The sequence below is a fragment of the Pituophis catenifer genome, unplaced genomic scaffold (genome assembly GCF_029215685.1).
Source record: "Pituophis catenifer annectens isolate HBS135680 unplaced genomic scaffold, rPitCat1.0.hap2 SCAF_4, whole genome shotgun sequence".
NCBI classification, from domain to species: Eukaryota; Metazoa; Chordata; class Lepidosauria; order Squamata; family Colubridae; genus Pituophis; species Pituophis catenifer.
In genome coordinates this window covers 109,945,785-109,969,840 of record NW_027256884.1, presented here as the reverse complement: position 1 = coordinate 109,969,840, position 24,056 = coordinate 109,945,785, and positions in this window count along the sequence as shown.

Here is a 24,056-nt window from a genome sequence, read left to right as displayed (position 1 = left end):
CAGAGATGTTGGATTTCATGTCTTAGCATTCCAAATTATTTTATTCTGATAAAACAGGCAGACAGTAAAAGCAACATTTTGGGTTGCAGCCAAACTGAAAAATTATTCTTAGCTGTCCATCGCAAACATAAACCAAACTCAGTGGAGTTCACACTGGCTATAGTGTGGGAGGAAGGGTATATTTAACTTCACTGGCCTTTGAAACAGTATTATGAAATTATTCATGAAAAACATAAAACAACTCAGTTTGAAATTTCAGTGAGACTGGGGCATTCAGCACTGCACCAAGGGAACATAAATATCAGTAATTTTTTACGGCTGGTCCCTGCCTTGTATCAAGTAAAATGTACATGTCTACTAAGGTAAGGATTCCCCTCTCACATATGTGCTAGTTGTTCCCGACTGTAGGGGGCGGTGCTCATCTCTGTTTCAAAGCCAAAGAGCCAGCGCTGTCTGAAGATGTCTCCATGGTCATGTGGCCAGCATGACTAAATGCCAAAGGCGCATGGAACGCTGTTACCTACCCACCAAAAGTGGTCCCTATTTTTCTATTTGCATTTTTTACGTGCTTTCGAACTGCTAGGTTGGCAGAACCTGGGACAAGTAACGGGAGCTCACCCCATTACGCAGCACTAGGGATTCGAACCGCTAAACTGCCAACCTTTAAATCGACAAGCTCAGTGTCTTAGCCCCTGAGCCACCTTGTCCCTCACATGTCTAGTAGGGCATGTCAAAATTTTCAACTTTCAATTTTCCAAACATTATGGGTGCTCAAAAGTTGTGACGTGCCTTGAGGATTATAAAGATATTTAGGTTACTTAAATATAATTTAGATGTGCTTGGTAAGTAAGTACATAAATATCATAACTTTTTAACAATTTTTTTTTGTTTTCTGCAACTTCGTTTACTTCAAATGAAGACGGTCTCCAGGGTTGTCTACTGGATATCTTTCAAATCACGAATAATCCTGATTATTTTTAATTGATGATGCCTGGATCTATTAGGAGTAAAATGATATATAGGTACCTTTTTAAATGTTTTAATACAAATTAAATTTAATACACTTTTAATACAAACTGGAGCAGTTTTTATTTGTTAGATGAACGTAGTTAACCTAAAAAGGTATTTCCTTTTTATCCGGCAGGCCCCTATGTTGTCTTGTAACAATCGTGGGGAACCATTTTTCACAAAATTAGTTTTATTGCTGCAAGTTCTCTATTCAAATTAATGTATCAACTTGGACTACAATAAGCTTTGTAGAGAATTGTTGGAGAAATAGGTAAACAAAATAAATAGTTGGAACATCAGCTCCACCTCATGGCATTGTTAAAATCTACAAGTCATTTGCTCAGTATTTTCATTTGTTGCACTCAAGCACTCTAAACTTTTTACACTGTATTGTCAGATGAAGATTTTTCACATTTGTTTTATTTCCCTCAAATCTGCTGATAGACATAAAATGAAAAGGATGAGTACTTTGTAAAGGCTGGAGAAATCACGAAATTTTAAAATATGGGTGTGGCTTTCATAAGCAAGAGAGTATGTCGAGAGTTTCATTTCTATAAAAATAGAAGAAATGGAGTTAAGTTATAACTGTTGATAACCTGTTATAAAACCCTTGTGGGAATTGGCAAGCTGAAGTAAAAAAAAATTGAAGAAAAAAACAAAATACAACTAAAAAGTACTATTATTTGAAGATCTGATTATTTGAAATGCTCTAGATATATCTGTCTTGATATAGGTAGAGTACTGTCATCCCATAATAAGCAATCTAATGATGTCTTTTCCAAATTTTTTCTGTCAAATGAGCTTGGTCCTAAAGTAGTTTTACTAGAATGCAGTATTGTTTTTCCTAATATCTCTTGCATGAAAACCATGTGTTACTTGTCAAGCAATTTTAATGAAAAACATAAAAATCCCTCTTTTTCTACTTAATGGTTTAATTAAGATCTAGAATTCAACGAAATCCACTTTGACAAAAAATATCCAGGTACAGATTTCCATTGTTTTCTCAAACCGTGAGGTAAATTAAAATAACAGCTCTCTATCTTTCCACCTTATAAAATATGAAGGCTTATATATACTTGTCCCATTAAAAATATGCTATTGAATATGGACACAAAAACAAAAGGAAAATTATTCTGGTATTTTTCATGAAGTAATGATAAAAGATGCCAAGATCCTGTAGTACAGTGGACTAAAGCACTGTTATTAACAGATTAACATCTGCTGCTTGCAATTACTGCAAGTTCAAATCTCACCAGGCTCAAGGTTGACTCAGCCTTCCATCTTTTCAAAGGTAGGTGAAATGAAGACCCAGATTGTGTGGGCAATAAGCTGACTTTGTATAAATATACAAAAGTATGAAGGCTATTGCTTAACGCATTGTAAGCCGCCCTGAGTCTCCGGAGAAGGGCGGCATATAAATTAAAAAGCAAAAAGCAGAGCAAAAAGATAATTGTAGCCTTTATTGATAACATAAATGGCTGCTATGGATACAGATTATATGCATTTATGCAGATAATGTTGAAGAAAATTCATCTAGAGTCACATCCTTGATTATTATTATTACTGGGGAACATTAGTTCAATGTTCCCCAGTACTCCAAATAAACATCACTTCCATTCAGTATGTTGTAAAGGAACTCATTAACTGGGAATTATATTAACTGTAATCCTTCACAATGTAATCCTTCAGTCTACTTTTCATGAAGCATCCCCTTCCTGCCTAGTGACTTCTGGGTTTGTTAAATTACAGTTTCCCAGTTAATATGGTCATTGGGAATGCTAGCTGGGAATACTGGAAGCTAACATTCAGCAGATCTGGAAGTCATCAGGTTGGAGAAACTGTTTTATGACAGACTCAAAAACCTTTTCATTGTCATTTGATAATTTTGATCCAAAATAAAATTTGCATTTGTCTACATTTGTGTATGTGTATATTTCTGTTCCTATTGATATACTTTCAAGACTGCATTCAAATGGAGATGGAGATAGATATATAGATATATAGATATATAGATATATAGATATATAGATATATAGATATATAGATATATAGATATCAATTTTCTTACTTCTTTGTAGGGTTTATGTGTGTTTTTTTTTCTTCTAGCCAGGTTTTCCCTACGTAGCCAAGGTTTTTTTGTAGCTCCAGCTCAGTAGAATCACATCTACTCGGTTCTGGGCTTTTTTCCTTTCTAACACCTGTATATAGATATACAGATATATAGATATATAGATATATAGATATATACAGAGGTGGATTTCAGCAAGTTCTGACCAGTTCTGGAGAACAGGTAGCGGAAATTTTGAGTAGTTCAGAGAACCAGTAGTAAAAATTCTGACTGGCCCTGCCCCCATTTATTCTCTGCCTCCCGAGTCCCAGTTGATAGGGAGGAAATGGGGATTTTGCAGTAACCTTCCCCTGGAGTGGGGAGGGAATGGAGATTTTACAGTATCATTTCCTTGCCACGCCCACCAAACCACGCCCACCAAACCACACCCACAAAACTGATAGTAAAAATTTTTGAAACCTAACTCTGGATATATAGATAAATAGATATATATATAGATACACACACACACACACACATACACATTGTCATCAACGTAGACAGACAACTTATAACTTCACCTCTCCTGACTGTGACCTTGAGCAATTACATTTTGGGTTTAACGTCATCTTGCGAAGGTGCCGTAGTTCATGCATTTCATTTTACCATTTGTTTTTCTTGGCAACGCAGCCTACCATTACAGAAATGACAACTTTGGCTAAATTAAGACATATCCACATCCTGTTACGCATTAAATACTACCAATGTGGAGATTTTTACAATCAAAGACAAACTGGAGAAGTTTATTTCACCAGAAGTAATAGCAGAGTATATTTTCGTGACATTTTAATAATGCAATATATTATGATGGCAATGTAACCACATAAGCTGGCACACATGGTCCCAGGCATAATTGCACTGATATTATGAGGTCCCATTGCCTCATTTATATCCATATATTGTTGAACTGTCAAGGTGCCTATAAATACCTTTGATGGTACTATAAGAGAACCTCAAGGTGTTATTGAGTACAGCTGCTGAAACATGACAATCTCTGAGGATGAGCCAACTATGTTTTTACATTGTTCCAAAATTTCAGATGTCCCTGGATTCTTTATTCTTTAATCAAAATCATATCTTCATATTGTTTTAAGCAATAGTTCAAATGCATTTATTTGCTTGCTTTTCTGGTCAGTCCCAGAAATCAAGAAAACACATACAAAATTCATAGAGATCAACTTTACATCAGAAATTAAAATAATCCACTAAAAGTGGTGGAGGATACAATTAGTTTTAACATGAAAACAAAACAGCATAGGAAACTTAGCTATGCTTAAAAGATTTGACAGAATGGAAAAGGCACTGCCTGGTATCAAAAAGGAACCACTCTAAATCACGCAGCGGCTCAATGGCTAAGACATTGAGCTTGTCGATCAAAAGGTCAGCAGTTCAGTGGTTCGAATCCCTAGTGCCATGTAACGGGGTGAGCTCCCGTTACTTGTCCCAGCTTCTGCCAACCCAGCAAGTTCGAAAGCACGTAAAAATTGCAAGTAGAAAAATAAGGACCACCTTTGGTGGGAAGGTAACAGTGTTCCATGCGCCTTTGACGTTTAGTCATGCCGGCCACATGACCACGGAGGCATTTTCAGACAGTGATGGCTCTTTGGCTTTGAGCATCATCCCCTAGAGTCGGGAACGACTAGCACATATGTGCGAGGGGAACCTTTACCTTTATCTTTACCTTTTACTGCATTCTAACCACTGCACCACCTTGCTTCGAAGCAAAGTTTCTGATGACAACTTATGACTTTGGGCAACTAACTAGAGCATACAAAACATTTGCTAGACCAATTCTCGAATACAGCTCATCTGTCTGGAACCCGCACTGCATATCGGACATAAATACAATTCACAGAGTCCAGAGATATTTTACGAGAAGAGTCCTCCATTCCTCTACCCGCAATAAAATACTTTATGCCACCAGACTTCAAATTTTCGGCTTAGACAACTTAGAACTAAACCGACTTCAGCCTGACCTAAGAGTAGTACATAAAATTATCTGCACACAATGTCCTGTCAATGACTACTTCAGTTTCAACCACAACAATACACGAGCAAATAATAGATACAAACTCAAAGTAAACCGCTCCAAACTCAATTGCAGAAAATATGACTTCAGTAACAAAGTGGTCAATGCCTGGAATGCACTACATGACTCTGTGGTTTCTCCCCCAAACCCCAAAACTTTAACCTTAAATTGTCTACTGTTGACCTCACCCCATTCCTAAGAGGTCTATAAGGGGCGTGCATAAGTGCACCAGCGTGTCTACCGTCCCTGTCCTAATGTCCCCTTTTATTCGTATCCATTTCATGTATTCAAATTACATTTATATTTTTACCTGTTATCTTATATATGCTTGACAAATAAATAAAATAAAATAAATAAAATAAAGAATACATGAAACATAGTGCACCTTTGGTAACTACAGCTTCTAATTGTAAACAGGGTCATAGATTAATAACAGAACCTTGAATTGCATCCAGGAATGAGCTGGAAACCAGCCCATTACATGAAGTAAATGAGCTAGAAAGGTATTAAACAATATGTCCATTTAAAGATTTCTTCACACATTTACATATTATTTTACCAAATGGCCTTTCTTTGGACTTATATAATAACTTATTTGCTGTGGTGGGTTTCAAAAAATTTTACTACCAGTTTTGTGGGTGTAGCTTGGTGCGCGTGGCATGGCATGGCTTGGTGGGTTTTGCTTGGTGGATGTGGCAGGGGAAGACACTGTAAAATCCCCATTTCCTCCTGATCAGCTGGGACTCGGGAGGCAGAGAATAGATGGGGGTGGAGCCAGTCAGAATTTTTACTACCGGTTCTCTGAACTACTCAAAATTTCTGCTACCGGTTCTCCAGAACTGGTCAGAACCTGCTGAAACCCAACTCTGCTTATTTGGAACAAACCATTTCCAACTAACTTGGTTAGAATTATAATTTTTATTTTGCTTACTTATTTATTCAATGTGGAAACAATGTTTATGCTCTTGGCAGATAAAAACCAAACAGATTACATTTATAACCTATATTAAGAGCCTTTGATTCCATCTCCACTCATATTGCTCTAAACCAGGGGTCAGCAACCTGCGGCTCTGGAGCCGCATGTGGCTCTTTCACCCCTCTGCTGCGCCTCCCTGTCACTCAAAATATGCATCACAATCACCAATGTGCGACACCCGCTGGCACGTGATATACTGAGCTTTTCAACCCCCGTTAGGCCAACCATGGATAAATCCAAGAAAAGAAAAGTTTCAGAAGAAAACAGAACATTTAATTCAACTACATATGCTAGTTTTGTGACCGCTCAGGAAATAGTCAGGCACGGGAAGGGTTTTGTGGCTCCCGGTGTTTTCTTTTCTGTGGGAAATGGGTCCAAATGGCTCTTTGAGTGTTTAAGATTGCAGACTGCTGCTCTAAACATTATAAAAATAAATTTTTATTTAGCCCAGTACATGCACAAAACACAAAACATACAATTGATTGAGGGGGAGAGAGGGAATCTCAGTAATAAGAAAAGCCTGCATTGTTTTGCCAACAAGATGATTTGCCCCTTGGTTGAAATGCTTCTTAGTTGCACAGCTTGCTTAGTCTGTACAGTAAGAAAAAAAAAAGGAGCAGAATCCTGACAAATAAGTGCTGCTTAGCCATTGATTGAAAAGGCCGGGAGAGATTGGTGAATGAATGTCCCTCTTCTACCAGGAACAAAGAGCATTTGGATCGTTGCCCCTCCAATAAAGTTTTCCTCCCACATAAGCAGACACCTCTACGGAGTCATTATATAGCAGCCATCATTATGCAGATCAGCTCTTTAGAAGGGGAAAATTTTCGGCAAGTGCCTCAAAAACGAATGAAGCTTGGAATTCATATAAAATCCACTTAAATACCCTCTTTTGAATTACATGCTTGTCATGTAGATCATCCAGTAATATGTGGGTAGAACCATTGAAGGTATTTTTCTCCAACTATTTTAGGTTTTGACCAAACATTTTGTCTGGTGAAATATGGCAGGGTAGAAAAAGTGGAGTGGAATAGGAATAGGAATAGGAATAGGAATAGGAATGGAATGGAAGGGAAGGGAAGGGAAGGGAAGGGAAGGGAAGGGAAGGGAAGGGAAGGGAAGGGAAGAGAAGAGAAGAGAAGAGAAGAGAAGAGAAGAGAAGAGAAGAGAAGAGAAGAGAAGAGAAGAGAAGAGAAGAGAAGAGAAGAGAAGAGAAGAGGAATAATCATTTAGCTTGAAAGTAATTTGATTTCTACTTCAGGAAGGTTGATATGTCAAATTTCAATTATATAGTCTGATTTCTTGTCTTCCTGAAATACAGGTAGTCTCCTTATGACCACAACTGAGCCAGGAATTTTTGACGCAAATCACTGTGGTTGTTAAGTGGGTCACCACATGTCCTGACTTGATTTTAGGAACATTTTTATGATGGTTGTGAAATAAGCCATCATGGTTGTTAAGCATGCTCATTAATTGAATCAAGCATACCCAATGAGCTTTCGTTGACATTTTCTGCCAAAAAAAATGGCAGAAACATTGCACATCATGGTCTCACAACCATGGGGCACTGCAACTGGTCATAAATGCGAGCCAGTTGGCAAGCACCTGAAATGCAATTACATGACCATGGCGTTTGTAGGGAGGAGTGGGGCAGATGTAACTTTGACAACTAGTTGTAAGCAACCTTTTTTGTTAACTTCAAAAGGTTGTTGAGTGAGGACTATCTGAACTGAATTCTAAAGAAAAAACAAAAGCCTTTGCATCAGGGGTGAAATGCTCCCAGTTCGGACTGGATCGCCCGATCCGGTAGCAATGGTGGCGGGTGGTTCGGAGAACCGGTAGCAAAAATCCCTGCGCGCCCCCCCCCTCCATGCACAGCTGAACCGCACAATCATCAGAGGCTTTTTTTTTTTTACTTTTAAAAGCATTTTTTCTACAACCTCTTCCGACGAAAAAATGCTTTTAAAAATTAAAAAAAAAACCTCTGATGATCGCGCGGCTCAGCTGGGATCATCAGAGGCTTTTCAAAGCATTTTTTTCTACAACCTCTTGGCCGAAGAAGTGGTAAAAATACCTCTCTGCTGATCAGGCAACTCAGCTGGGATCGTCAGAGAGGTATTTTTTAAAAAGCGTCTCTGACGATCCCAGCTGAGTTGCCTGATAGGCAGAGGCTTTTCAAAGCATTAGAAAAAATGCTTTGAAAAGTTTTTTTTTTAAAAAAAAGTTGGCCACGCCCACCCACTCACATTACCCCCCCCCACCAAGCCACGCCCACAGAACTGCTGGTAACAAATTTTACATTTCACCCCTGCTTTGCATTCAGCTTAGCCCCCTCCACAATACCCAGCCAGCTACTTCTCACCGACCTATAATCAATATTCATAATGTATGTCAGATTAGAGAAGATTGCTTTCAGTTGCTCAGCTTCCCCTCTTCTCAACCATAAAGATAAATATCAACAAAATCATATGAATAAATATTTGCTTTTTAAGCTTCTCTCTCAAAGGGTGGAGATATAACTAAACGCAATCATATATATATATCACACAGATATACATATAATCAGATTTAGTCAACTGCAGGATGGCCATTTAAGTTATGGACTGTAATCTACTATGCTTGTCTAATGTGAATTGGTAGCTAGTAGCTTTTCTCACTTCTGTGTCTTAAGGCTGTGACTGGTTCAAAGTCACCCTGTGATTTCTGACGTCATTGAGGAGGAACCTGAACCTGAATCACTGTTAGTACTTCATCAAACTAGCTCCCTTGGTGACAGTTTGCACCTTTACAAGGTTTACCTCTTACTTGAGATAAATCATAACTTTTGTCTGAACAAAACTAAGCCTCTCTCTTAGAGATGTTTTTCTCCATGTATCTCTCCATGTACGCTCTCTTTTAGAGATGTATTTCTCCATTTATTTGTAGTTGTTCAAAATATGCTGGACAGGTCTCCTAAATTCTTTACTGTTTTATTTTTAATCTGGAGTTTGTGGGTAGCATTAAAATCCTTTAGCATTAAAATTATTTTTATTATAATTTAATAGAATGGTTAAATATGATTTATTTGTTTAAAAGGCCTCTGACATTATCTGTTTTAAAGGAGTGGTCTAACATACGTATAAAATAGAACAGATACCATGATTTCCTAATCTATTGCATTTTTTTTTAAAAAAAAAATACAATTTAGGCTTCATCACCACCAGGGGGCACTTGCGTTCTATTTTCAAAGTCCAAATATTTTATGGACTGTAAAAAAAGAGCTATACTTCTAAATTCTCTCTCTCTCTTTCTCTCTCTCTCTCTCTCTCTCTCTCTCTCTCTCTCTCTCTCTCTCTCTCACTCACACACACACACACACACACACACACACACACACACACACACACACACACAAGTTTGCCAACTTAATGTTTCTTGCCCCATTGTTAGGATTTTATGTTTGGCTCTACAAGGATATTTGCATGTGGTTCTTGATAAGCTTGTCAGCTGGAAAGTTGACAGCCCTGGTTCAAGACCCCAGCACTGAACAAAGGGATGAGCGCCCATTCCTTGGCTCCAGCTCCTGCCCACCTAGTGGTTCGAAAGCATGCAAATGCCAGTAGATTAATAGTTACCACTTTGGTGGGAAGGTAACAGCATTCCATGCGCCTTTGGTGTATAGCCAAATGACCACACAAAATGTCTTTGGACCACACTGGTTCCCTCAGCCAAGAAACAGAGATGAGCAATGCACCCTAGAGTGGGACACGACTAGAGAGGGAAACCTTTACGTTTTTTTTTAATTGTATGTATATATGTATGTATTTTTTATGGCTGGCCATGTCAATAAAGGACTCCGAGTGTCAAGCAATCATAAAACCAATTGATCATAATATAAAAGTTAAAATACACACACAGCAGCACACATCTGATCTCAAAAGAGAATCTAGGAAATTAAACAGGACTTTCATCCTAAACTGATCAAATGGAAGATAATGGGATGTCTGGCTTTTTACAGTGTTATTTAAACTCAAAGGATAGCAGAAATTCAGGGGCATAATTCTTTAATAAGCTAGTTTTATCATTGATAAGGTAAAGGTAAAGGTTCCCCTCGCACATATGTGCTAGTTGTTCCCGACTCTAGGGGGCGGTGCTCATCTCCGTTTCAAAGCCGAAGAGCCAGAAGCAATAGCCTTCATCCTTTTGTATATTTATACAAGTCAGCTTATTGCCCCCACAACTGGGTCCTCAATTTACCTACCTTAGAAAGGATGGAAGGCTGAGTCAACTTTGAGCCTGGCAAGATTCGAACCCGCAGAATTGCAGGCAGCTGGTCTTAATAACAGGGTGCTTTAGACCACTGTACTACCAAGGCTTTAAAAAACATTTCCAAACTTCCCTTCTAAAATTAGGACACACAGGTTTGTTTTAATTGTAAACACTTTCAGTCTGCAAGAGCTTTCCTCAATGCAGAGCTCACTAAGTATATTGCAACAATGCTAGCTGGGAAGTTCCTGAATTCTAATTCCAGTATTTCCAAAGAGCGTCTTCTTAGAGAAATTGGGTTTTTTTTCCCCCTTTTCTTTATTGTTATGTATTTATTTTTTTCCCCTGTATTTTTTTTACTCGGATACCCCAAAGATAAGACCAATAAATTTAATTTTTCTAGAAAGTGAAAAAAAGTCATTTTTAATTTCCATCTTCCCTAGCAGTGTGACTGAAACAACAAACTCCCTCTCCACAGATCAATTTCAATCAGTTTATTACAGTCTTAGAGCAGAGACCAGAACAAAAAAAAAAAAAACGCTCAGTAAATATACAATTAAAAGTTCTAGTATAAAATAATAAATAACAACTAAAATCTATAATAAAATCCAGTCTGTCAATTATACATGGTCTAACTATACTAAAATTACAATCCATAAACTGTGTGGCCCGTTGTAGGTTCAATGCTAAAAGAGAAAAGACGAAGCAGTGCAAAGGGTTTGCCACATTTATTATATAACAATGATGGCTAAACTTTTCTAGACCAAGTGCCCAAAGCGCACATGTGCACATGCGAATGCGTGCATGCATACCCAAATCCCCAAAATGCAATGTGCGCATCGTCCCTGTGCATGTGCCCCACACCCCCGTGCATGTGTGAATGCCCCCCCACATGTGCGCAAGGCCCCCAGCATGCACCCCACCCCCCTGCATGTGTGTATGCCCCCCCTTGATGTGCCCCACCCTCACACATGTGCACTCGGCCTCCGAATGTGCCACACCCCCTGCACATGCACACACACACCCCACACACACCATACCCCCCCATACATGCATGGCAGAAAACCAAAAACCAGCTGGCTGGCGGGAGCCATGCACACATGCACAGCAGAACTGAACTGGGTCAACGGCTCGCGTGCCCACAGAGAGGGCGCTGTGTGCCACCTCTGGCACAGCTGCCATAGGTTTGCCATCAAGGTTATATAATGTAACTATGGTGGAGAAGATATGTGTTTGCGACGAATCCCCAAGATCTGATTGGACCTTCCCAGCAATGGAGACTTCTATATTAACTGGTCTGCGAGGAACTACCTTTTTCATTTTAGGGATGGTTCCTCAAATTTTCCTCCTCCTAAATCCCTGTCTCTTGGCTTTGCTTTCCAGATATTGTATGCATGGATGTCTCCTCTGCTTTTTCCCATATTCTCTCTAATACTACAGTACTAATGCTGACCCTATCTCATTCACTCCCTTCCTTATCGTACCAGTGATGGGTTTCAAATTTTTTTACTACCAGTTCTGTGGGTGTGGCTTGGTGGGCGTGGCAGGAAAAGGATACTGTAAAATCTACATTCCCACCCCAATCCAGGGGGAAGTTACTGCAAAATCTCCATTCCCTCCTGATCAGCTGAGACTTGGGAGGCAGAGAATAGATGATAGTCAGAATTTTTATTACTGGTTCTCCAAACTACTCAAAATTTCCACTACTGGTTCTCCAGAACTGGTCAGAACCTGCTGAAACCCACCTCTGTATGGTACTCTCTCTGGTGCTTCGATAATAAAAGCAATAAGGAACAAGCTGTGTTTTTGTTCCTGTGTTCCTTTGTAGGCCCATAGAAACTCTCTCACAAGAAAGAAATGACAGCTCAGCTGCATACAAACGAAGCAGAAATGTTCCAGTGTTGCAAGTGTTAAAAAAAAAAAGAGGGTGGAGGAAAATAGTATGGTAGGTAGGGGGTGGAAAAGAGAGAGATGATGCTTCACCTAGCCTGAGCAGAGACAAAAAATGTACCCACTGGCATATGTAAGGGTTGAATGGGGCATGAAAGTCTAGGGTTGATAGTAGTTCATTGACTTAATGGGCCACTGTTGGACCATTATAGATTATTAAAACAACAGCAACTGCTAACAAATAGTTGTGGGGGATGGGTGAGTGGGAGAGATCCATGCCAGGCATCAAGGTCAACCAGGGCTGTGCTGCTACTAGATTAGAATGAAGCAATAGAGGCCAATTTTTTCCTGAAAGCTTATAACACCTCTGGCCAGAAAACTGTGTATCGAAGCCTGAAAATAAGGCTGCAGGGTGCATTTGCAATGGACTCAGAGAGGGAGGAATACAATGTCCTTTGTTCCTGCATTAAAGCAATGGTCAATGACCCACATTGATGAGCCCAGCAGAAGTTATGGATCTGCTTCCTGTTGGTTGTAGTTCATAATTACATGCCTCACACTTGAGTAGCCTGATAATCTGGGACATCCAATCAAATAGCAACACAGTTCCACATGCTGACCTCTGCATCTTCATCAGCCATAGTTATTTTCAACTCCCCGGTGCTACACTACAACATGTAAATGCTTTGTCAATGAGTTCAATGTGCTTAATGTGAATTCACTAGTCAAGGTTCTTCATAAGAACTTTAATTATCTGTGGGACTGCATCTCTCCTGCTGTATTTGCCTATCCTATTGGATCTAGAACAGACAATATACTGCAGGGCCCATTGTTAAAGTTACATCATCTTGTAGAACCTCTAGATGTGTCTTTTCATACCCTTTGGGATAATATCTTCCCCAAAGTCTGGATGTCCCCAATCCTGTTGTTTAGGAAATCCCTTAAAATGTGTTTCTTTCAATAAAGTCTGGGACAGGATATTTCTATATTCTGTATATATGAAGTCACAGTTTACTACTTTTTATTTTTTTCCAACATGTTGTACATAACTTAAAATCACTTGGATGATTAACGTGGCTCCTGAATTGAACAAGTAAACAAAATCATACAAAGATAAGAATGTGGTCATTGATGCACCCTCAACTTTTTCTCATTTTTTGCTTTGTCATCAGTTAGGACCAATGCCAACAGTAACTTCTCAACTGCCAATTTCAACCTTTCTCCCTAATATCAAGACATCACTTCTTCTTCGGGGAATTTTCCCCAAAGAAGGGAATTTTCAAATTACCTTTTTGGGATACAGTATCTGGGGGGAGGGATCATATAATGCACATAGAAAAGGGTGGGTCTTCAATAACATGTTCATGGCCACCATATTGATTTTTTTGAACTTTCCGGGGATTTGCTTGAATAAGAACGGAAATAATTCCTTTAAATCTTCCTGAATATTATGAGGAAATCCTGCCGTAGGCACAAGTAAAAAGCTACAAAATCCATAAGGCAGTGCAACCGAAACCAAGAATGCATATATAAGATCATCTTGGCCCTATTTTAATTTTAAAAATTGAGTCAGCAGCAAACTATACAGCTCTGAAAATTGATTTGACAATGAATCGTCTAGAATCAATTTCTCATCTATCAAAATTGTCACTCTTCTAAAATTATATTTATCCTTCTTTTATTCTAAGTAATAAATTGGAGGAAGATAGACTCAAGTTGAATTGTGCTTTTTCCTCACTTCATCTAATGGTAAGATTGTATTATGCAGAGAAATCTAAAGGGTAATTATAAATAAAATAATTGTATCAGGATACAGAAAATGCATAGACATTGGTTTTTTTCTAGATAGGGTAAAAAGACATACTTTTTTGTGAGAGGAAGATTTAATACATTATTTTTTCTGTACAAAATTGGGTTTATTTTGCTGATGATATGTATTATCTTCTTATAATGGAACACAACAGGATACTGATGCAAAATGAAAAAAAATATTTGAGTCCATCATATCTTTTTACTGAAAATCATATATAACAGTCTAGACAAGTAAATAGTCTAATTAATCTAATACTTTGAATAATAATTTATGCTGCTTAGTGCATCATCATAATTCCAATATTGAAAAAGCCCATGCCATGTCTGATACCTAGTCAATTTAATTAGATTAATGGAAGTGATAAAATTGCTGTTATCCTAAAATGTTTTATTGATCGAAACTGAGCATATAACTCAAATCTGCTGAAATTGAAGATTTATCAATAGTGGTCTTGGAGTTATAGCACTTTGTTCCAAAGTTGGGACGAAGCAGGTAGAATTGAGCAGGGAGAAGACAGAAGGGAGAAAAAACCCTGCATTTTGACATCAACTATAGTGTGAAAATCCAAAATGAGCCAGCAGTGTGCAGCAGCTGCCAAAAAAGCAAACACAGTTCTAGGCTGCATAAACAGAGGGATAAAATCAAAATCACGTGAACTGTTAATACCACTTTATAATGCCTTGGTAAGGCCACACTTGGAATACTGCATTCAGTTTTGGTCGCCACAATGTAAAAAAGATGTGGAGACTCTAGAAAGAGTGCAGAGAAGAACAACAAAGATGATTAGGGGACTGGAGGCTAAAACATATGAAGAACAGTTGCAGGAATTGGGTATGTCTAGTTTAATGAAGAGAAGGACTAGGGGAGACATGGTAGCTATGTTCCAATATCTCAGAGGCTGCCACAAAGAAGAGGGAGTCAAGTTATTCTCCAAAGCATCTGAGGGCAGGACAAGAAGCAATGGGTGGAAATTAATCAAGGAGAGAAGCAACTTAGAATTAATTTCCTGACAGTTAGAACAATTAATCAGTGGAATAACTTGCCTCCAGAAGTTGTGAATGCTCCAACAACTGAAAGTTTTAAAGAAGATGTTGGATAACCATTTGTCTGAAGTGGTGTAGGGTTTCCTGCCTAAACAGAGGGTTGGACTAGAAGACCTCTAAGGTCCCGTCCAACTCTGTTACTCTATTCTATTCTATTCTATTCTATTCTATTCTATTCTATTCTATTCTATTCTATTCTATTCTATTCTATTCATGAATTAAAATATGCTGGATCTGAAATAATTTGCAATCGGTTACTAAAAAGTCCTGTAGCTGTGCTTCTCTTATCCTTGGATTTTTCAGCCTTTCGACTCCAGAGGCTACACATGTTCTATCCATGTCTGGAATTCATGCCAAGGACAATATTAATAAAAGAGGAAAAGGACAAGAAGAACTCTGTGGTTTTGTTTTTGTTTTTTAAAGAGAGATTTTGCTTAGAAGAATTTTAAAAAAGGGAGCAATTCCACAACTCACAATTTCATATATTGTATTCTGTTTATTTATTTATTTATTTATTTATTAAATTTTTATACCGCCCCTCTCCCAAAGGACTCGGGGCGGTGAACAGCCAGAATTAAAAACACACAATACAAATATTAAAATACATTAAAACAAATTAAATTATCTTTGGCTTCTCCAATTTTAAAACCCCTTACCCATAAAATTCACCCAATTAAAATTTTAACCCAGCCCGGCTTGCTGAAATAAAAAAGTCTTCAGGGCCCGGCGGAAGGTCCGGAGGTCCGGGATTAGTCATATCCCTGGGGGTAGCTCATTCCAGAGGGCGGGTGCCCCCACAGAGAAGGCTCTTCCCCGGGGGGTCGCCAGCCGACATTGCCTGACAGACGGCACCCTGAGGAGACCCTCTCTGTGGGAGCGTGTTGGCCGGTGGGAGGTTATCGGAGGCAGAAGGTGGTCTCGTAAATAACCGGGTCCTAAGCCATGGAGCGCTTTGAAGATGAGAACCAACACCTTGAAGCGCACTTGGAAGACCACTGGAAGCCAATGCAGCTCGCGCAGGAGAGGTGTCATGTGGGAGCACCATGTCACCCCCATAAGTACCCGCGCGGCCGCATTCTGCACCAGTTGGAGCCTCCGAGTGCTCCTCAAGGGGAGCCCCATGTAGAGAGTGTTGCAGTAGTCGAGGCGGGAAGTGACGAGGGCATGAGTGACCGTGCATAGGGAGTCCCGATCCAGAAAGGGGCGCAACTGGCGTATCAGGCGAACCTGATAGAAAGCCCCCCAGGCCACGGCCGTCATATGCTCTTCTAAAGACAGCCGTGCGTCCAGGAGGACACCCAAGTTACGCGCCCTCTCCGTGGGGGCCAATGTCTCGCCCCCAATAGTCAGCGATGGCACCAGCTGACTATATCGGGACGCCGGCAGCCACAGCCACTCAGTCTTGGAGGGATTGAGTCGGAGCCTGTTCCTCCCCATCCAGACCCGCACGGCCTCCAGGCACCGGGACATCACTTCAAGGGCATCGTTGGGGTGGTCTGGGGTGGAGATGTACAGCTGGGTGTCATCAGCGTACAGATGGCACTGCACCCCAAAACCACGGATGATCTCGCCCAGCGGCTTCACATAAATGTTGAACAGGAGAGGCGAGAGGACCGACCCTTGTGGCACCCCACAAACCAAGTGCCTTGAGGTCGACCTCTGCCCTCCAGCCAACACAGACTGCGACCGGTCGGAGAGATAGGAGGAGAACCACCATAAGACAGTGCCTCCCACTCCCAAACCCTCCAACCGGCGCAGCATGATACCATGGTCAATGGTATCAAAAGCCGCTGAGAGGTCTAATAGGACCAGAACAGAGGAGCAACCTCTGTCCCGAGCCCTCCAGAGATCATCAACCAACGCGACCAATGCCATTTCCGTGCTGTACCCGGGCCTGAAGCCGGACTGGAACGGATCTAGATAGACGGTTTCATCCAGGTACTGCGTTCCAGGTTATGTTATGTCATGGAAACATATTTCATGGGATTATTATTCTTCATAACTATTTTTATGTGAATAATAGTAATTCCTTGAATACTAGAGATTTTTAATTATATTTTATACTATTATCAGTTGGCAATTTGACTTCTTTCAGTGGCAGAAGGAGGCATCCTGTCCAACTCCAGTTTAAAACAGTGATGAAATCCAATTTTTTTTACTACCGGTTCTGTGGGCGTGGCTTAGTGGGCGCGGTGTGGCGTGGTGGGCATGGCAGGGGAAGGATGCTGCAAAATCTCCATTCCCACCCCACTCTGAGACCAGCCAGAGGTGGTATTTGCTGGTTCTCCGAACTGCTCAAAGTTTCCGCTACCGGTTCTCCAGAACCTGTCAGAACCTGCTGGATTTCACTCCTGATTTAAAAGTAAAGAACTATAAGAAAGCCACAAAGCTCATCAGTGATACCAAAAAGACAGACTGAACAATCCATGCTGTAGAATTCTTCTGGGAATAAACTCTTTTGGACATAGTAATCTTACTTTTGAGTAGACAACTGTGGGTTAAACAGTAAATGTTTCTGACAGTACTTAAAACTATATTATGAGACTCTCTATATTTGAGTCATTCAGATCTGTATCATAAGAGGCTAATTATTCTCTTTATTGCTCCGCTATTTTATAAATTGTCTCTTCTTTTCTATGGTTAAAAGCACTATGCACACCATGTAAAGGTTCCCCTCGCACATATATGCTAGTCATTCCCGACTCTAGGGGGCAGTGCTCTTCTCTGTTTCAAAGCCGAAGAGCCAGTGCTGTCCGAAGACGTCTCTGTGGTCATGTGGCTGGCATGACTAAACGCCAAAGGCGCATGAAACACTGGTTACCTTTCCACCAAAGGTGGCCCCTATTTTTCTACTTGCATTTTTTACCTGCTTTCAAACTGCTGGGTTGGCAGAAGCTGGGACAAGTAACGGGAGCTCACCCCATTATGCAGCACTAGGGATTCGAACCGCTGAACTGCCAACCTTTCGATCTACAAGTTCAGCATCTTAGCCACTGAGCCACCACGTCCCTCTACATGCACACAACGTAGATTTATTTAACGTTATTCCAGAAATGGCTTATTGAATAATGCATCAATAATGCATATTGATTTATTCAATATGCACATAAGTATATAATGTTCTCTAGCTTTTTCCTTTTATCTTATTTTTTTTGCAGCAAAATGCTCCTCTTTATTTTGTGCTAATGGATGCATTCTATCTATTCCTGCAATGTGTCTCAAGAGCTTTTAAAGCCACAAAGTTAAATATGAAAAGACATTAGTGAGTGCAGAATAGGCACATTAATCACTGTAGAAGAGAAAAAGAAATATGTAAAATGATGAATAGAATTTGTCTTTAAAAAAAAAGAAATCTTGCTGAAACATTATTAATTTTATTAATCGATGCATGTGGAAAAAAGTGTATGAAGATAGATTAGTTGTAAACCTCTGCACTCAAGATAGGCTATAAGAATTGGTTTTTGCCATAGGGTTGTGCACCTCCAACACTAGTGACATCAAGCTGGCCATGCCGACCGTGGCCCCCCGAGGCCAAACACAACACTGATGCAGCCCTCAATGAAATCGAATTTTACACCCGTTTTAGGGCTTCAGCATCTTTCTGGAATCATGGTGGCCAGGATTGGATGCAGTATTCCAAGTGTGACCTTACTTAGTGCCATATAGATCACTTATCATGATCTTGATGTTATCTATGAGATATATGATATTATATATACCAGTGGTGAAATCCAAATTTTTTTACTACTGGTTCTGTGGGTGTGGCTTGGTGGGAGTGGCATGGCTTGGTGGGAGTGGCATGGCTTGGTGGGCGTGGCAGGGGAAGGATACTGTAAAATCTCCATTCCCACCCCACTCCAGGGGAAGGTTACTGCAAAATCCCCATTTCCTCCCAATCAACTGGGACTTGGGAGGCAGAGAATAGATGCGGGCGGGGCCAGTCAGAATTTTTACTACTGGTTCTCCGAACTACTCAAAATTTCCACTGCCGATTCTCCAGAACCTGTCAGAACCTGCTGGATTTCACCCCTGATATATACGTGTGTGTGTTTGTGTGTGTGTGTGTGTGATATTCAAAATCTTCCTGTGCTTGGTTGTTCTGCCTGTTGTCATAATTTCAATGTTATTTCTTTTCTTTTTTTTAATTTGTGCTGCTGTGGAAAAATGAGAGAATCACACCTGCTTAATTGCTCGTCCACTGTAACCCCTGACTATTCTAAACAGCCTTGTGCTGTCTCTGATTGCCAAGTTTGCTCCAGATACTCTTAAGGCTTATTTTTGTCTTAGTTCTTCTGGGGGAAAAAAAAAAGAAAAAATGAAGCACACAAATTATCTCGCATTGCCAGCATCTTCCTTTTCTCGTAGGAAATGACCTTGCTGAAACGGTGGATCCTGTACTGCTGGGAAATCTTTTGAAGATGCTCATCTTGTTTATGAAAGGAATAACCTTTTATCTTGCCGCGCTTCTCGGCTTGAGTGTTGGAAATCAGGGAGTAAGATATAGTGGGGTATGTAAAAAATGATGGAATCTATTTATACGTTATTCAAACTCCCAAATTAAAGTGTAATCTCAAGAGTTCTTTCACTATTTTAATTCCCTCAGATGTTCCCATTTGCTGAACTGGCTGCAGTGCACAAAGAACTATGGGGGGAAAATTATCTTATATAGGATGCAGTGAAAAGAAAGTGCAGGTGAGAACTTCACAGCAGCCATAGGTTGACTTCAACATCTAGTCGAGATATAAAAAATAATTACATTATTTTACGATGGCTTTCTCTTACAGTTCTGTTTTTCTTCTTAATGATCTACCTTTTCCAAAGAACTCAAACTTCAGGATAGCAATGAAATGTTTTGCTTTCTCTTTCTCCTCTATCATCACAAGGAGACCAAGGTCAACAGTATGAAAGAACCTTTCCTCCTAAAAAGATTAAATAAAATTGTCAGCATCATTCTTAAGAATACTGAGGCTCCTAATTACAGGGTTTTCACTGAATAAAACTGGTTTTATGCCTGAGGAGGGACTAGAACTCATAGCTAAATGTCTATGGAGAGTCTCAATCATCCAGGTCATGGTTGCCCCCAAAGTGCTTTCTGAGAGCTGAAGAAGCTTCTTGGATGAGAACTGAAATATCTTCAAAGAAAAGCCAGAAAGTCCAGTTGCCTCTTGAAAAAGTACTTTTGGGACAACCATAACCTGGATGACTGAGAATGTCCATAGATATTTAGTATGCATTTTGGGATGAACTCCCTTCAGAGCTGAAGAAGCTTCTTGGATGAGAAGCGAAATGTCTTCAAAGAAAAAACAGAAAGTCCAGTTGCCTCTTGAAAAAGCACCTTTGGGACTAGAACTCGTAGTTTTCCCATTTGTAACTGGGTGCATTAACCATTACACCAAACTGGGCCTTCCTTTCTGTTTAAATGGCAATAATAAAATTAATGATGGTTCCATTAAGTTCAGTACTGGATGACTGCGTAGCACAGTTGCAATGAGAAATAATCTGCAGTGCTGAGTAGTTGTTAATTATGAATTCTGGTTGGATCTTCAAGAAACATTGATAGGCAAAACTAATAGTTTCCATGAATTACTACTGAATTGAAGCAGAAAGTCAGCAGAAGAGTGCACTCAAGAGAAACATTAATGTTGCTTGAAATAAAAATTGAAACTACTGTGCCCAATGACAGATCATTGTATGTGAAGAGGGAGGGAATTTCACATTCTTGTTACTATTTGTGGGTTTCCACTTGAAATCCTCCTGTATTTTGTGGAGAACAAAATTAAACTGATAACAGATCCTACATTTGATCTTAAGACCAGAAAGTGATGAAGATTAATCAAGTTCAAAATTTTGTTCCTGAATAGAATTAAAATAATGTAAGGGTCCTGTGAGCACAGAACTTCCCTTTAGCTTTATGAAGCTAAATGAAAAGAGACTGCAGTGTCGGACATGAATGTTTCAAAGTAGAAAGAATCAAAATATTTTGTCATTTTGAATGGCTTAAAACCTCAGGCACTGATGACACTGATGATGTCTCAGAGAAGGTGAAGGTAACAGCAGTAGGAATACCTGAACTGCATTTGAAAACCTGCAGAGGACAATATAATAAAAATTCTCCAAGAACCTAAACAAAAGTCATCTATAAGGGAATCCCAAAAGTGCTTTTTTTTTCAAAAGACAACTGGATATTTTTTTCCCTTGAAGATGTTTCGCTACTCATCCAAGTATATGGCACCCACCTTATACAATAGATTGAGGCAGGGGTGAAATGCTCCCGGTTCGGACCGGATCCGTGGATCCGGTAGCGATGGTGGCAGGTGGTTCGGAGAACCAGTAGCAAAAATGCCTGCGCCCCCCCCCCCCCATGCCCAGCTGAGCCGCACAATCATCAGAGGCTTTTTTTTATTATTTTTAAAGGCATTTTTTCTACAACCTCTTTCGCCAAAAAAATGCTTTTAAAAGTAAAAAAAAAAGCCTCTGATGATCGCGTGGCTCAGCTGGGATCATCAGAGGCTTTTCAAAGCAATTTTTTCTGCAACCTCTTCAACCATAGAGGTGGTTAAAAAAATGCTTTGAAAAGCCTCTGACGATCCCAGCTGTGTTGCCTGATTGGCAGAGGCTTTTCAAAGCATTTTTCTGCAACCTCTTTGGCCAAAGAGGTGATTTAAAAAATGCTTTGAAAAGCCTCTGACAATCCCAGCTGTGTTGCCTGATCGGCAGAGGCTTTTCAAAGCATTTTTTGCAACCTCTTTGGCTGAAGAGGTTGTAGAAAAAATGCTTTGAAAAGTGTAAAAAAAAAAAAGTTGGCCACGCCCACCCAGTCACATTACCCCCCCACCAAGCCACACCCACAGAACTGGTAGTAACAAATTTTACATTTCACCACTGCATTGAGGGTTATAGATTTTAACCCTCTAGGCTAGAGACCTTTTTTTTAAAACTTCCCAGACACTGACAGTCCAATATGGACACATTTTAAAATCAAATTCCTATGGCCTGGTTCATATAACACAACATATTGTGTACTTGGTTTCAGTTTAGCATGTTGTGCAAACATGGCTGTCGTTCCAAAAAAACCAAAAAGTTGTGGTTTAGCAGATTGTGTGAATCCAATTCATACATACATACTGATTTATTGCAAAGATTGGTAGGTCTCTACGTCTCCAGATGGCTTACAATATACATCTATTAGAAATCCATAAAACCCATTCGACCTTAAAACAATAAGGGATTGGGAAGGAATAGAAGGGAAAGAAGATAAAAGCAATCAAGAGACAGAAGGAAAGTTAATTGGCAATTCAGACCTGGTGACAAGAAGCTTGGGAAGATTATATTTTAAGTTGTTCAGACAGCTCCTGCTTTAATGAATTCACTATAAATGAAGGTGAGCAATTTATCTTTCTAGGGTTTCTATATTTACACAGATTCGCATTAAAGACAGTTTGCTGACTTTGGTGTAGTTCTTGATTCCTTGATCTCGTCCACGGAGTCTGACATGCTCCTCAATTAAAATCTACCCAGGCCAGCATTACTTATGTATCCATATTGTCTTATAATTATTATGCTTTAAACATAGTTAACTGTTGGAAGACAAATAGGAAATTAAACATAGAAACTGAGAGTCGGAAAGGTGCTTAAAGGCGCTGAGCTAGAAAGTAGGGTACTGTGAGTTCTAGTTTGAGATCTGATTTAGGCATGACACCACCTGGGTGACTTTGGGTCACCCTCTCACAGCTCCAGGAAGAAGCCCCAGAAAGAACAAACCACTTCCAAACATGTTGCCAAGAAAACCTGTCCTCCAACAGACACTCTCAGCAATAAAACATTTGTTCACATACACAAGGTGAAGTGAGTATATCAGAACATTGTGTGACTGTTTTCTATTATTGCCCATACCTTCTGTTACCTTTCTGATAATTTCCATTGGCGTGTAATTGAAGGTGAGAGCTAATCTGGTGCAGTGGTTAAGGTACTAGACTAGAAGCCAGAGACTGTGAGTTCTAGCTTCACTTTTGGCACAAAACCAATTAGGTGACCTTGGGCTGGTCACTCCCAATTAGCCTTTAAAGGCAATGGAAAACCACTTCTGAATTCTTGCCATGAAAACTGCAGGGACTTGCCACTCACCAAGAGCAACCCTTCCTTGAAGCCTTCTCCAATAATAATACCATAACAATAAAAACAATATCATCATCATCATCATCATTATTATCCATTGTCATTGTCCAAGAATTTTACAAAACACATCAAGAAATTGCATCTTCCTGCAATAACACCAGCGGAACTGCAAAAAACTGCGCTACTCAGAACATCATATATTTTAAGAAGATAACTGGTTGATACCTAGGACGCTGGAAGCAACCCGTATCAACCATTAGCACCAGTCAATCATATCTATGATATATTTTTAAATGTTCAATTGACTGAGTTTCATGTTTAATGAATAAAAGAGGAGATTATTATTATGATTATTATCATCATCATCATCAATTTTTTTTTAATTTGATTTATATGCCGCCCTTCTCCGGAGACTCAGGGCGGCTTACAATGCGTTAAGCAATAGCCTTCATCCTTTTGTATATTTATACAAAGTCAGCTTATTGCCCCCACAAACTGGGTCCTCAATTTACCTACCTTAGAAAGGACGGCAGGCTGAGTCAACCTTGAGTCTGGCGGGATTCGATCTTACTTTAATTGCAGACAGCTGGTCTTAAATTACAGAGTTCTGTCTGTTGAGCTATCCAGGCTCTTTAAAATTAATACAGAAACAATTTCTTTCCAGTAAGTTCAACTTACAAAGAGAATGGCAGGTTACAGGAAACACCGCCAGATTCTTTGCTGTTGGTCAGCAAAAAGCCACCATATGTGAGCAACCGGTTAAAGGACTTGTCTATGGAGATTCTCCAGTCATCCAGGTCGTGGTTAGCCCAAAGGTGCTTGATCAAAAG